General features: G+C 55.4%; 1 protein-coding gene across 5 annotated transcripts in view; it reads right to left on the reverse strand.

Moving 5' to 3' along the window:
* Positions 1–12,970, reverse strand: part of Rbfox3 (RNA binding fox-1 homolog 3) — a 420,524-nt gene that overhangs the window by 325,683 nt on the left and 81,871 nt on the right. The window contains exon 1 of one of the 5 annotated variants that reach the window (XM_021227038.2): positions 8,457–8,644. The exons of the other annotated variants lie outside the window; for them this stretch is intronic. The gene's annotated coding sequence lies outside the window, so the exon portion shown is untranslated. Of the gene's footprint in view, positions 1–8,456; positions 8,645–12,970 lie in introns of those variants that run through there. 5 annotated transcript variants of the gene reach the window in all.

Below are 12,970 nucleotides of genomic sequence, written 5' to 3' on the forward strand. Positions count from 1 at the left end.
CTGGCAGACTTTCCTATAGAAGGCTCCCCTGACTACCGAAGGCAAAGCTGACCCTGCTGAGTTCCGTGCTGGCTGTTACTGTGTCTCGGGGTGCTGCGTCACCCCACCATGGTCTGCAGAGGCTGGGCATGCGGTACTGCAAGTCCAGTGCCTGATATTGTCCAGGCTCTCTATGCTGTAGCACAGACGGATGGATCGACGGACAGATGGATCGAAGGGCGGGGGACGGGGTAGGGACGGGGAGGGGTGGATAGACGGATGTGTGAGTAGATCAATGGTGAGTACATCGATAGTCCGGTGGGTTGATCAATGGATGGGTGGGTGGATCAATCAATCGTACCTCCAGTGGATCAAAGGATGGATAGATCAATGGCTCAGTGTGCAGATGGATGAACAGACAGATTGATGACTAGATGGATGACTGGATCCGACGGATCTATGGATTGGTGGAAAGATCCAAACCTGGAACTTCACCTGGCAGTCCAGGTCAGTTGGTGGACAAGCCATGTCCCTCCTGGACCACTACTACACACACACACACACACACACACACACACACACACACACACACACACACAGAGAGAGAGAGAGAGAGATAGGGAGAGAGAGATACACTCACACACAGATGCAGAGAAACACACACAGATGCAAGCACACATACTCAGACATACACACTCATATACACACTCACACAGAGACATAGACACTAACACACACAGATACACACACACATACAGACACAAACACACACATACATACTCACACATAGACGTACACGCACACTCCACACATACGCACGCACGCACGCACGCGCGTGCGTGTGTGTTCTTTGCTGTAAAGAGAAGCTCAGCGGGGACAGCAGAGGGCGGAGGGAAGGGGCAAAAACCCCGAAGCTGATCCTGACGAGCTCTTGCACTGTGCTGAAAACAGGCCAGAGTCTGCAGGAAGCCCATGCAAGCCCTGCTGCCTTAAGGGATTCAACACGCAGGCAGCCTGCGCCCAGCCGCACCAGGCAGCAGGAACTAAGAGTGCAACCCATGTGGCCCCTCAGCGGTGCAGGGTCAGGTGGGGGTGCAGGCAGGCGGCCGACAAACGGGGTAGAGTACCTAGTCCACAGGGTTAGCCCTGGAGGCCAGGCAGCCCTGCCCAGCCCTGCCCGTGAAGCCCGGCACAATGCATATACTTAAGAGCAGGGCCTCTCCACCACACAGGTTGGGTGAACATCACCTTATGCCGTCACCAGCAGAGGGGCTGGGCCAGGCTGGTGAGTGCAGTCTCAGAGAACAGACGCAGGTTTGGTAGACACGGGAGGACAGGGCTGGGTGAAGTGACGTCAGAGGTGTGAGCTCATCCATGTTGCCTCAGCCCCAGAAAGTTGACCACCTCATTACAGAGTGCCAACCGGAAGGCCCCATAGGCCTATGAAGGAGCAACTCTACCCTGCTTACAGGAAGTCACCTTGGCCGGAAGCAGGGTCAAAGGCCAGCTATAGACACCCAGAGAAGGATCATGGACACACCAGCAGACATACACAGGTGCCCATTTGGGTGCCTGGCTGAGCAGGAAGTCAATGGCTGGGGGTGGGGTGCAGGAGGAGAGGTTGGAAGTAGGGAGACCAGCCCTGTTTCCAGGCAATGGCAGCCTATGACCATTTTCCAATTCTGAGATTTAGAGGGTGTCATATTCCCAAGGTTAGTCCCTGGGCTTGGTTCTCGGCACGGCCGAGGGGCTGCGGCGCCTGTTGGGCCTCCCATAAAGCTCTGTCCCCTCCCTACAGCTTTAGGACTGGAGGTGAGGGACTTAGTTGGTCTTGTTCTTAGGGGGGGGATAAACGTGGGGGCATGGGACATGGAAGGGTGGCAGCCACAGGCCAGGAGAGAGGCGCAGAGAGTCTGGGTACAGGAGCAGGAGACGGGGAGATGGCAGGGGACTCTGGGGGGAGATGAGGGTGGGGCGCCTGGTCCTTGTCAAGCTTGGGAGCAGGAGGGTAAGAGGACGTAGGAAGACTGGACTCTGGAGTGGAGAGAGGGGTGAAGAAGCAAGGAGGTCGGGATGGCGGGGTCGTGACGTGTGTGTGTGTGTGTGTGACGTTGAAAGAAGGGGCATGCTGCAAGCAAGGGTGTGTGGAGCGCTGGGGCTGGAGGCAGGGGGCGGGGGGCATCCAACCTACAGAGCCCCCCCCCCCCCGTGGAGAGGCAGATTGTGGAGACCCCGTAGTCAGGGAGAGCAGCAGAGTTGGTTTCCTTTTGTCGTCTCTGGCTGTGGGTAGAATGTGACACACTGGAACGCTAAACCGTCTGTCCTGGGGGACGGCAGAAATGGAAGCCATGGCCATGGCTGCCTTTGCAGACTCTAAACTTTTGCAAAAAAAAAAAAAAAAACAGAAGTGACAAGCAGGCTCAAGGGTGTCACCATGGTTGGCGGCTGATGAGAGAAGGGACCCAGGGAGTTCAAACTGGAGTCATAAAAGCCAGCAGGCCAGCCACAAACTCTTCCAGGAGGAATAGGCAGGAAGGCTTTCCCTTTGCCCCTCTTTTGGGTCTGGAGTCCCCCCCCAGCTGCCCCGGAGAGCTCCGCCCCCAATGTCTGCCAGTGGTCTGGACTGCTTCACCTGGAGGCATGTCTCAGCTGCTCCCAACTGAGAGAGAGCCCCGCTGCAGCCTCTATGCGTGCAGCCCCGGCATCCGGGAACTGTCTCAGGACAACGGCGTGATTTCAGAATCATGGCAAGAGACACAGTGACATTTGTAGCGCACAAGTATTCCAGAAGAATTCCCAGGCAGCCCTGCTCCACTCTGCACTGGGAGACTACCAGCCACCAGGAGGAGGCTGCCCAGGTCCCTGGGTAGACACTTCCCAGTCCCCCGGCCCCTGTGGGAGTAGAAGGGAATGGGACAGCTGCCAAGGACGCATAGGAGGCGGGAGCGGCACACAAGAAGATCTCGGGGCAGCATCTGGCACTAAGCCCTCCCAGGGGATGACACTTTTCTTGACTCCTGGACACAGTGGTGCGGCTGCCGAGTCACACGAGCACCCTCTTGAGGGGTCACGAGGTCGCCAAACAGGTGCCGAATGCCTGCCTGTCTCTTGTGCATCTGGGAGCTTTGGAGGCTTCGTTCCCCCAGGTGGTAATACAAGGACACCTTCCCAGGTGACTTGGGTACACCAATACGAGGGAGGGCCGGGGCCAGTGAACTGCCGCAGCCCTGAGACTGTGGGGCCTTCTGACGGAGGAGTCGAACCTGGGGCGTAATCAATTCCTCCAGGGAAAGTGATCATCCATAGCCATGCACAGCGTGGGCTGAGAGGCGTGCCCCAGAGGGTTTCAAGCTGGCCACCATTAGCCTGTGTCTTTGCCCATCGGCTCCTGCGTCGAGGAGAGAGGGAAGCAATGTGGAGCTCTAGAACAGCACACTCATCCCGGTTCACCTTGCTTGGAGTCCAAGCCTGGCTTCCCCAGGTTAGTGCCAGCATCAGGCACAGGGATAAAGGTGAAGTTTACATAGGGTTGAGTGGCAAAAGAGTCTCCTTGATATACCCACAGGCCACAGCCATCATCTCCTTTCTGCTTCTGGAACACAACAGCCTCTCCAGCAGCCACCAAGAAACACCCAGAGTCTACCCAAGATTTCCCTGGGTGTGGAGATCGCCATGCAGATCTGCAGAGCACTGTTTCTGGGAGTGACAAGGCCCTGGTCTTAGCCTGGCTTTCATGGGACCACAGACATTTGGCAGGAGGCTGGAGCAGCTAGGATTACAGAGCAGGCAGGAGCAGACGGGTTGGTATTTGACCCTTCACGGGGGCTCTGTCTGCTGCGGTCCTGTTCATTGGATGTGGGGCACGGGTCACAGACCAGCAGAGGGGGGACCTTGTTGTCACAGTTCAGAGCGACTCTGAGCTTGTGTTGTCTTCCACTCTGCCATCTGGAAGATTCTGGCCTGATATCTGCCTTCCTAGGGACTCGTTTTCCTTTTGAGCTCCTTTGGGTGACATTCTAGAGCCCCACATATGAATTTGGGATTTTCCATGGTGGAAGGGACTTCCGAGGGTCAGCACAGGTCACTGAGGCCGGGAGCACATGTCAAAAGGAGGCTGGCAGGACACGGGGTGCTGGAGAGATGGCCCAGAGGGCGGGTTGCTCTTGCAGAGTTCAGCTCCCAGCACCCACATCACCTGTAACTCCCGCTCCAAGGGGCCTATGTGATAACCTCTCACCTCTGAGCACCCGTACTCATGTGCACATAACCCCACACAGATACACATGCATACACACAATCAAACATGAAATGAGTCTTTACAAAAAAGACAAAGCTGGAGTTACCAGCGATACCGATCTACATACCCGTCTGCCTATCCATCCAAGCTCCTATTTGTTTAGTTACTTGCTCATCCACCTGCATGTCCGCCCGTCCACCCATTCAACTATTCGTCTACACACCATCCACTCTTCTGTCTCCCTACCTACCTTCCCCCCACCACCCCACCCCACCCACCCATTCACTTACCTGTTTATATACTCTCTTGCCTACTTAACTATATATCTCTCCATCCACGCACCCACCCGTCCGTCCGTCCACCCATCCATCTGTCCACCCATCCATCCATCCATCTACCCACCCGTCTGTCCATCCATCTACCCACCCGTCCATCCGTCCACCGGTCCATCCATCCATCCATCCGTCCACCCGTCCGTCCATCCATCTACCCACCCGTCCATCCGTCCACCGGTCCATCCATCCATCCATCCGTCCACCCGTCCGTCCATCCATCTACCCACCCGTCCGTCCGTCCACCGGTCCATCCATCCATCCATCCGTCCACCCGTCCGTCCATCCATCTACCCACCCGTCCATCCGTCCGTCCATCCACCCGTCCATCCGTCCGTCCGTCCGTCCGTCCATCCATCTACCCACCCCTCCGTCCGTCCATCCGTCCACCCGTCCATCCGTCCACCCGTCCGTCCATCCATCCGTCCACCCGTCCATCCGTCCGTCCGTCCGTCCGTCCGTCCACCCGTCCATCCGTCCATCCGTCCGTCCGTCCACCCATCCATCCGTCCACCCGTCCATCCGTCCGTCCGTCCGTCCGTCCGTCCACCCGTCCATCCGTCCACCCGTCCACCCGTCCGTCCATCCATCTACCCACCCCTCCGTCCGTCCATCCGTCCACCTGTCCATCCGTCCACCCGTCCGTCCATCCACCCGTCCATCTGTCTGTCCGTCCATCTGTCCACCTGTCCATCCGTCCACCCGTCCATCCGTCCGTCCGTCCGTCCGTCCGTCCACCCGTCCGTCCGTCCGTCCGTCCGTCCGTCCACCCGTCCGTCCGTCCGTCCACCCACCCATCCGTCCGTCCGTCCGTCCGTCCGTCCACCCGTCCGTCCGTCCGTCCGTCCATCCGTCCGTCCGTCCACCCGTCCGTCCGTCCACCCGTCCATCCGTCCGTCCGTCCATCCGTCCGTCCGTCCACCCGTCCGTCCGTCCACCCATCCGTCCGTCTGTCCGTCCGTCCGTCCACCCGTCCATCCGTCCACCCATCCACCCGTCCGTCCGTCCACCCGTCCGTCCGTCTGTCCATCCGTCCGTCTGTCCATCCGTCCATCTACCCCTCCAGTTATTCACTCCCTTATCCACCCATCCATCCGTCCACCCGTCCATCCGTCCGTCTACCCCTCCAGTTATTCACTCCCTTATCCACCCACCCAAGTACATATCTACGCAGCCACCCAGCCGTTTGCCCAGGCATCTGCACGCCCGCCCTTTGATGATGTTTACGCACTCACCAGCCATCCATCCACTCACTCATCCATTCACTTAAATCTGCTCCATCCGCTCATCTACTCTTCCAAGCATCTATTTACCCAGCCATCTACCCACTTAGCTAGTCACACCCCTGCCATCCACTACCCCTCCACCTGCCAATCTCACCATCTTCTCATCTATCCACCTGTCCATTCATCTGTGAAGCAACCCCAATAAGTATAGTGGATGTCCCAGACGAGGATGGGGGCCTAGGGGCAAGCGCCACCAAGACCAAAAAAGAAACAAAGGATCCATACGTCTTGTCTTGGGTTAGACAAACCTGAATCACAATCTTGGCCCCACTGTCACTGTCCCTGCTTATTTACTCATCTCTCAGCTTCAGGTTACTCGCCCATAAGCGCGGGTCATGACTTCACCATTGGGTTACTAAGGGAAACAAGATCATGTGGTATACAGAACACTCGGTTTAGTGACTGGTCCATGGGGAACACTCAGTATGCCGTAGTGACCAGCATCTCCGTCGTCCAGATCATCCCCATCACCATCATGATTGTCTCTGTCGTCAGAATCAGCCTGCCCTCCACAGCAGTAGAAATCAGCATTAACAGAACTCTGACCCCCACCATCACCCTGACCCTTGTGGTATGGTTTCGCAGTATCTCTCCACACACACACACACACACACACACACACACACACACACACACACACACACACAAAGAGCCAAGTCTGTTTTTCTCTCCTGTGACAATCTGGGCTCAGCTGTGTGACACTCATTTAGCCTTATGTGTTGTACGTGTCTCCGGCCATTCGTTGCCCTGTGGTACAGAGGCCAATGACACAGCTATACCCTGCCCAATGTAGAGCCCCTGAGCTGACCAACAGAGGGTTTGCCAAGGCCAGCTTACCCCAAGCGGCCCACAGACCTGCGAGTACTGCTCTTGTAGGGAATGCCTATCTAGAATATAAAGAACTTGAAATATCAAACATCAAAGCAAAACAAATCATCCGAATCAATAAATGAGCAGACCAATTGAGCGAGCCTCTCAGAAGTACAAAAGGCCAAGCAGTATGTGAAACAATGTTCGGCATCCATCAGGGGAATGCAAATCAAACTATGCTGGGGCTCAGTTAGATGGCTGCCGTCGTCGGTAAAACAAAGAAGACGCGCACTGGAGAGGATTGGAGAGTGGGAGGCTTCCATACGGGTGGGGGGGGGCTGCAAGAGGCTACGAGAGGAAGCCGTGTGGAGGTTACTAGAAACACACAAACAAAGAACTTAAAAATAGAACCACCGTGTGACACAGCTACACTGCTCCTGGGCCTATGCCCAAAGGCGCAAGTCAGCCTTCCGCCTGCACACTCATGCTCACTGAGGCCAAGGCGAGACAACAGTCTAAATGCCCACCACAGACGAATGGGTAAAGAAAACCTACGACATATGCACAGTGGAGTTTCATTCCATCGAAAATAGAGAGGGAGGGAGGGAGGGGGAGGGAGGGAGGGAGGGAGGGGGAGGGAGGGAAGGAGGGAAGGAGGCAGGCGGAGGGGGAGGGGAAGGGGGAGGGAGGAGCAATTATGCTTTTTTCAGGAAAATGGGTAGAAGTGACAGCAACACTTAAGCCAGATAAACCAGACTCAGAAAGACAAAGCCCGAATGTTTACTTTCCTATGCAGAACCTAGATATTGAAATCAACAGGGTGAAACACAGAATCTGGAGGGCTGCCGGGAGGAGGAAGGGAACCAGCACGAGGGGCCAGAGGGGCAGGAATGTGTAATCTGAACAAAGAATATGCTAAGGGTTCATGAAAATGCCGAAATGAAGCCTATGCCCTTGCACAGTGTAAAAGAAAAAATTTAAGCAAAATCCCTTAAAACGCCCTACTCGTGTTTTCATATCTTATCAGATTACACGTTGCAATAATATTTAAATATATTGGATTGAACAGGCAGCACGGGCTGTGCGGCAATATCTCACTGTCCTCCCATCTCCCTCGGCCTCCAGTGCGCCCCCTTCCCTCCCACATCAAAGGTGCCCTGTTGCTCCAAGCTCTGCCCCCTTGGAGAGCCTGAAAAGGAGAGTCTTCTGCCAGCAGACCCTGCCAAGGTCCATGCCCCTGCCCGCAGCCCTGCCTGCTCACGAAAACACCAGGCGGCATCACAGTTGGGGAGAGGAACAACCCAGGAGGGAAGCGGGGTGAGGCCTGGAAATGCAGCCTCCAGTGCCAAAATCCCTGTCCGCCTACTCGTTTACTTCTAGTTCTCTGGAAGGCAGTTGTCAACAGCTCCGGGGAGGGCTGCCGGCCCGAGAGCGAGCTGAGAAGCTCTGCGTGGACTGCTGCTAAGAGGAGACTGGGCCTCCGAGGAGGGCGCTGCTGCGGTGCCCTATGGGCGCGCATTGGTGATTCTGCGCAGCAGCTTGCCGTACGTACGTAAATCACTTTCCATTGAGTCCCACCGCCAAAGGGGCTCAAAGGTCGATTTTCCATGGTTATGACAACAAAAACGAAAATTGGGTCAAACTTGAAAGGTGCTATCTTCCTGCAAGCTGCTAAATGCACGAGAGTAATGAGGTTGGCTAAGCAATCCACCCCGGCGTCCCCCGCAATCCACCCCGGCGTCCCCGCACTACTCTGCCCACAGATGGGCCGGGTGAGTGGGTGGACGCAGGCCGCCCTGCCACGCCTCCCACCTGCCAAGCCGAAGGGCCTGTGCTCTTAGTCTTCCGCCAGCAGAAGCCTCTCTCAGTCTGTGGAGACAGGGTATCTGTCGTTTCAGCTCTTCCTGCCTCCGGGATTCTCTCAGCTGGAAGCCTCTGGGATTCTCTCAGCTGGAAGAGAACCTCTAGGCCAAGGCTCCCGGACATCAGTCATTAGCACGGCCAATCTTGCTCTCCTTGGTGCCTTTCCAGACCGCGTCTCCTGGTCACAAGCTGCATTCTGGAGGAGCTGAGGAATTATGGGTAACCTGCTGACAGCCCCACCTGCGAAGGAGTCCTAGGCTTCACCTGTGGCAGGCCCCGTTGCAAGCACTGTGGGTTTGCAAAGTCTGCCCGTCTCCTGACCAATCACCGGCCACTGTACTGTGTGCACGGAGTCGCCAACAGGCTTCGGAAGGGACCCAGGTCACACAGCGTTCACAAAGTGACCTGTCCCAAGCCCTTGGAGTTAGCCTTAGGAACTATGTTGCCTTCATCCGTAGAGAAAGAGACTAGAGAAGACTGAGGTGTTCTCCCAGAGCTTGTTCTATTTGGAAATTGTGTGTGGAGGCGGGGGAGGGGAATGGGGGTGGGGAAAACACGGACATCAGACAATGCCTCCTGCATCTTCAACCTCGAACTCCACTGTCAGGAGTGACCTTGACCTCATCCTCTTGTCTTCGTCTCCCCAGTGCTGGGATGGCGGGTGTGACACTTGGCCTGTTTGTAAATGACATGGCATCCATTAAAACGTCTGGTGGTGCCTGCCCTCTATGGACCGGCTGTGGGAAGGAAGCTGTGCACGTGGATGGGGCCATTGCCTGAGTCACAGACGGGGAGCCAAGGAACAGGTCCCCACGGGCCCTGAGAGGAGCCTCTGTGTTCATTTCCCCAAGCTGGGCTTGAGGTGGAATACAGGGACGACTGAGGGAAAGACCCCAGCAGCCCCGCCGCTGTGCCCCGGGCACCGTGGCTGACCTCCGAACCTGCAGGACATTGTGCCTTACCTAACCCAGATGTCCTGCCCAGGGCCCATCTCCAAAGATCATTTCACAGCAGACCCCTGGTCCCTGCAGATACTGAGCAAGCTGGCCCAAGGCCAGCTGCCTGGCTCAGGTGGAGCTTGGGGACATGGGAGTGACTTCATATCACTAAAAACATTAAAGACTAACAAAGAACATCAATCCTTGTGATCTTTCTATTGAACACGGCATATTCAAGATGTTTTCCTTCCAACATCAATCAATATAAAGATTCTGAGGTGAGATTTTTATACCCGGCATCCTGAGCCCTGTCTCTTGAAACCTAGGGTTCATCTTAAGTGCTCCATAACTTAGCCCCAATTTGCCACATTCCAACACTCCCTGATAACCTGTGGCCATATTGGAAGTGCAGGGGGAGAGGTTGCTTTGTAGCCTGCAGCCCCCACGATGGAGCAGGCAACCTAGAGTTGAAAAGAAGGATGGGGGAAAGCAAAGAACAGACCTCTGCCTGGTTCCCTCCATCAAACATGGGACACCAAGGGCTGGAGAGAAGGCTCAGAGGTTAAGAGCACTGACTGCTCTTCCAGAGGACCTGAGTTCAATTCCCAGCAACCACATGGTGGCTCACAACCATCTGTAATGAGATCTGGTGCCCTCTTCTGGCATGCAGATATGAATGCAGGCAGAACACTGTATACATAATAAATAAATCTTTAAAAAATAAAAACATGGCACACCAAGCACCTCCACAGATCTAGGGGTATATGATGCTTAGCAGGAGTTCTTAGACTGTAGCAGATCATAAAACTCTCCATGCATCCAGACCTGGAGTCCAACAGACCTGACACTGAAGACTCCCCATCTGGGGAAGGGGATGTAGGCTCCCCACTGTGAGCACAGGGGATTGTCCCCAACCCCACACCTCTCCTGCAGCCACCTCTGTTGTGGCTGCTCATACATGTAACTGCTTGGTCACTGAAGACTGTGCAGCACCAGCATGTCTCTCAAAATGTGGCCAGAGGAGAGGAGGGTGTGCATGGCAGTCATGTGCAGTGTGTGTGTGTGTGTGTGTGTGTGTGTGTGTGTGTGTGTGTGTGTGCGCGTGGTGCATGGTCTGTCTGTGTGTCCGGTGAGGGGGATGCTCATGCGTGGAGGCCAGAGGTCAACCTCAGGTGTCCTTGTTTGTGCAGACAGGGTCTCTCACTGGTTTTGAGTTGACAGCTAAGGGCGGCTGGCCTGACAGCCCCACGGGTCTTCCTGGTGCTGGGATTAAAGCACACACCACCAGGCCCAGCTGCTTCACATGGGTTGTGAAGTCCAAACTGGGGTGCTCACATTTGCTATCAAGCACTTTACAAACCGAACGGTCACCCCCGCCTCTATCTGCAGCACACTCTTAGAAGTCATGGCTTCTCCCCTGTCCAGAGAGCTCTTGTGTCTGTGGAGGTCGTCTCTGCCCATGAGGGACTTCCTTACGACATAAGCTAGTGTCTATTGCTGCAAATGACACAGCCGGGCAGCTGAAGTCAGCAGAAACAACTCCAGCTACAGCAGAAGGCACAGGACTAAAGTCAGTTCCAGGGGACCTGCCAGGAGTAGTCAGAGCCATACAGGCTGAAGGGATGGGGCCTTCCTGCGCCCCCCCCCCCGCCGCCTCTGGAAGCCTAAGGCATCTCTCAGTCTGTGACTATATCCCTTCAACCTCTGCCTCCAGGGTCACGAGGGTTCCTGTCAGTCAGATTTCCCTCTGCCTTCCTCTCAAGAACACTTGTAATGATGTACAGAGCTCGCCTGGATGGTCCAGGAAGTCTCCATCCCAAGGGCCTCGCTCGTGTGAGCCAAGTGTTCTGGGCACACTCAATAGCATGCACACCTTCTAGGGAAGGAGATGCGAGTGTCTTCTGGGGTCCGTGATTCAGCCGGCCACAGCTAGTCACGAATGTTGTACACAGGGGCTGAGGATGCAGCGCAGTTGGTAGAAGGCTCGCACAGCGTTCACACAACCCTGGGTTTGATCCTTAGCACAACATAAACTTCTCATAGCAGGGCAGACCTGTAGAATCCCAACACTTGAGAAGTGGAGGCGGGGGGGGGGTCACAAGTTCAAGATCAACTTTGGCTCCATTGAGCGTCAAGGCCAGACTGGATTATAAGAGACCCTCTTTTAAAACAAACAAATGGATGAGCAGTAATAGTAACAACAGAACCCTGCCGGGCAGTGGTGGCACATGCCTTTAATCCCAGCACTCGGGAGGCAGAGGCAGGCGGATCTCTGTGAGTTCGAGGCTGGGCTGGACGACAGCCTCCAAAACAATACAGAGAAACCCTGTCTCGTAAAACCAAAACAAACAACAACAACAACAAAAACAACAGAACCCCATGCCCACAGGTGAGAGATTGGAGGTGACGAAGGCAATGTTATCAGACCCAGTTTGCCCTCGGGTAATAAACATGGACATTTTTTTAATGAGGAAATTGTTCTTGGGAAGGTGACAACAAGAATCTGTGAAGACCTACCACCTCCCAAAGGTAAAGACCCCATCATAGCCTAGGCTCCTGAGACCTAGGGCACGCAAAGAGGCTCCTGGAAAGTTTCCAATCCACCCAAGTCGGGTGGTGGGAGAGGAAGACAGGCTGGGCTTGGTCATCGGTCCCACCACTCTCCTCGCCAAGTTGCTGCCATCATCAACACTTCAGGTGAGGGTCTGCAGAAGGCCAGGCCCAACTCACCCTACACCACAGCATCTCAGTACACACCGGCCAGCCCCATCACTGCTGCCAGCACTGGCCGGGTCTCTGCCTGTCAAGGCTGCAAGGCTGCAGAGTATGTGTTCTGCGTTTTCTCTCAGGGACCCCGGGGGGCTCAGCCCCAGCTGTCCACGGCTGTTCCCATTTCATTTTCCCATTCCCCCATTCTCCTCCTCCACTTGTCAAAACTGCTTGCCTGAACAATCCCAAGTCAGCCCTTGATGCAGTTGGTCAAGGGCTGACTTCACAAGCACGGGACCCATGAGTTTGATACCCAGGCCCCATGGGGAAAACACCAGGTGCCTTGGGAGGCAAAAATCTCCCCGGGGCTCTCTGACCAATGAGAAACTGGTGAACTCCAGGTCAGTAAGAGACCCCACCTCAAAGAAGGTGGCAAATGTCCCTGAGGTTGACAAGCACAGTTGCCTTCTGGCCTTTAAACACGTGTGTACCTGCACACACACACACACACACACACACACACACACACACATAAACCCCAGTGAAAGCTTGAACCCTACACACACTGGTTTACCTGGTACACACATACCTATGCTAAGATTTACAAACTAAACGCACTCCACAGTTCGGTCTAGGCGTGCGGCTCACTAGGTAGTGCTTGCTCTGCAAGCAGAAGGACCTGGGTTCAATCCCCACCTGGAAAGCTAAGCATGATGGTGTGCATCTGTAACTCCAGCACTGGGAGGCAAGAGTCAGGTCCCAGGGGCTTGCCAGCCAGCCGGTCTAGCCGAAATGACCCCAAGCAGCAGGCACCAC

Source organism: Mesocricetus auratus, unplaced genomic scaffold (genome assembly GCF_017639785.1).
Source record: "Mesocricetus auratus isolate SY011 unplaced genomic scaffold, BCM_Maur_2.0 Super-Scaffold_100007, whole genome shotgun sequence".
Lineage (NCBI taxonomy): Eukaryota > Metazoa > Chordata > Mammalia > Rodentia > Cricetidae > Mesocricetus > Mesocricetus auratus.